Genomic DNA, 3265 nt, shown 5'->3' with positions numbered 1-3265 from the left:
AGGCCATGCCCTGGGGGGTGGAGTGGGGCAGGCACCCCAGCTTCCAGACCTGTGGATGAGCTCTATTCCAGGGTCCCCCAGGGCCATAGACCAGGCCCTGGGAGAGGCAGGGGCAGGGCATACGCGGTGAGGGCTCACAGAGGCAGAGAGCAGAACTGTGTTGGCACAAATCTGTGAAATGGTAGGTTGGCTCTGTTTCCTGATGCGCCCCTGCCCCCACCCCCCTGCAGCATCCATAAACTCACAGGCTACCACCACCCCTGCTGGCCCTTTCCAGGCCTTCCAGATTCACCACCCTGTGGGCCGTCTTCCCACAGGGGCTGCAGGTCAGGGCAAAGCACCTAATTAACCCCATCATGCCCAGAGCACCGGCCACATGTGCCAGGCCTCTGAGGCCTCAAGAGAGCGCTGGCCTGAGGCAAGAGGCCCAAGCTCCAGTCCTGTTCAGAAAGCCCCTTCCCCCAGCCTCCATTTCCTCACCTGGAAGGGGCAGGATGAGCCCCGCACTACCAGCTCAGAGGTGAGGCCATGCCAATGCAATGATGATGAATGGCAGGCAGCTTGTAAGGCAACAGCCTCCTACTTCTTGAACTCTCATGCCATGCCACACACCATGCAGAGTGTCTTAAACACTTGGGCTCATTTTGTCTTCACAAGGACCCTGCAGGTAGGTCTGCTGTCATCTCATCTAAGAAGAACGAGTCAAGGTGCAGAGAGGCTATGGAACTGCCTAAGGTCACACAGCAGACAAGGCATGGAGCCAGGCCTCAAGTCCTTGTCCTTGATCTGCACCCTGCATTCTCAGGCACTGTTCTGTGTTTCTTAAAAGAAGCCTTCAGGAAGACTATCACCCAGTGGAATATGTGGAGGAAGAATTTCAGGCCGTGCATATATGGAGGAAATACAAGAGTGGAAAGAAACTTCTAGAACCCTTAAATTACAGTAATAGTGGCTAACACTTGCTGAGCACTGACTATATGCATGCATTCTTCTGAATTCTTTATTGTATCAGTCACTTAATCCTTACAACAATCCTATGAGATAAGTACTATTATCTCCAATATGCAGTTGAAGAAACTGAGGCACGGAGAGGTTATATAACTGGTTTGAAGGCACATGACCGGTTAGCCACTACACCTTACAGCCCAGTGCCGGCACCAGGGATGTTGTTTCCCCTACTTCAGGCTCCTCTTCCCAAACCAGGGGGCCGGGGAGGGGCAGGGGGGGACCATGGAGTGAAGAGGGGCTAAGCGTCAGAGTGAGAACCCCAGACCTAGGGCCTACGGGGAGGGTGACCTGGCTTTCAGATCAAAGTCTCCTTCTCTCTTGGTCATAGCCCCTCCCCCACCCCCACAGTCCGGTCAGTGCTGCTCAAGGCCAAGTTGCCGATGAGGGTTCAAGGTAGAAAGACGCAGGCGTGCCTGTGACACATGACTGTGTGGCCAGCACCTCTGCCTGGTTCCTTCCACCCCACACCCCACCTAGCCCCCCAATCTCCTCCTTGAGCGTCCCTCACCTCTGGCCCTCTGTGCCAATTGTTCCTGCCCCCCCCATATCCATCTGTCCCTTTTCCTGGCACCAAACTTCAGATACTGAAGTCTGAATGGTACGCTTTCATAGCATTCTGAACGGCTGAATACCAGCCACTGTGATGGTAACAGGAGGCCAACAGCCAAAGGGGCAGCGACTCCACCTGGGAATGAGGCTGTGAAGTCCAAGGCGGGCTGGGCGGGGCCAGGGAGGAGGGAGCTTATCAGGTGACGAGGAACAAAAGTTTATCTGTGGTTGAGCAAATCCCACTGACTCTTAAAGAGGGCCTGTCAGGGGGCGCCTGGGTGGCGCAGTCGGTTGAGCTGAGCGTCCGACTTCAGCCAGGTCACGATCTCGCGGTCCGGGGGTTCGAGCCCCGCGTCGGGCTCTGGGCTGATGGCTCGGAGCCTGGAGCCTGCTTCAGATTCTGTGTCTCCCTCTTTCTCTGCCCCTCCCCCGTTCGTGCTCTGTCTCTCTCTGTCCCAAAAATAAATAAACGTTGGGGAAAAAAATGTCTGCCTGGGGCACCTGGGTGGCTCAGTCTGTTGAGCATCCGACTTCAGCTCAGGTCATAATCTCCAATTTGTAGGTTCAAGCCCCGTGTCAGACTCTGTGCTGACAGCTGTGAGCCTAGAGCCTCCTTCTGATTCTGTGTCTCCCTCTCTCTCTGCCCCTCCCCCGTTCGTGCTCTGTCTCTCTCTGTCCCAAAAATAAATAAACGTTGAAAAAAAAAATTTAAAAAAAAAAAAAAAAAAAAGAGGGCCTGTCAGGGGGAGGGGCAGCAAAGGACCATGCCCCCACCCAAGAGGTCTGTCACCTTCAGCTTCCTCTCTCTGGGGCATCCTCCATCTCTACTTGGCCCTCCAGTCGGAGCCAGCCCTGCCCCACCCCATCCCCTACCCCTACACACTCTCACTCATCTGCAGGGCTAAGATGTGCTGCACAAGATCTTGAAACACTCTGAAAGAATGCATAAGATTCTAAGATCAAACATACAAAGGGACCATTTCCTCAAAGCAAAAGAGTGGCCAGGCCTCCTCTTCAGCCATGGGAGTGGGAAAGCCGGTCCACAAGTGACAGAAGACGGGGGCGGAGACCCGGAGATGGAGGTAAGGCACCACGGATCATGTCTGACAGAGACTCCAGAGAGAGACCAAGAGAAAGCCTTGGCCCTCAGCAGCTTCCCAAACTCCTGGGCCAGAAACACTCCCTTTCCTGTTAAAAACAGTCAAGACACGAGGAGAAGAAAAACAGAATGACGAGATGAGATCGGAGGCGCAGTTTCAATACTCAGAAAAATTCACAAAATTAGCACTGGGCACGGGCGGGGCAGCCAAAACAGAGAGGAAACAGTAACAGTATCCGTGACAAGACCTTCAGGATCCGTGAGATACACATGTAGCGCTAGAAAGCAGGAGATGTTTGCCTATTTTGTCCATCGCGGTCTCCACGGCACCTGGGATGGTGCCTGGCACATAGTAAGTGCTCAATAAATATCCTGAATAAATAAATGGATGAACACGGGTTTCTCCACACAGGCTATGCTTTTTCTGGTACTTAGGTCTGAGGAGAAAAAAAGACATCTCATCTGTGGGCCACGGAGTAATGTGGTGCGGAATTCATTCGTTCATTCATTCATTCGCCCCACAATGTTTATGGAGCCCCTCCTCGCTCTGCTACGGGTCACTGAACAAAACATAAAAATTCCTACCCTCAGGGAGCTCCCACCAAGCAC

Source organism: Felis catus, chromosome D1, assembly GCF_018350175.1.
Source record: "Felis catus isolate Fca126 chromosome D1, F.catus_Fca126_mat1.0, whole genome shotgun sequence".
Taxonomy (NCBI): Eukaryota; Metazoa; Chordata; class Mammalia; order Carnivora; family Felidae; genus Felis; species Felis catus.
The sequence above is the reverse complement of the archived record's forward strand: the minus strand, read 5'-3'. Positions refer to the sequence as shown.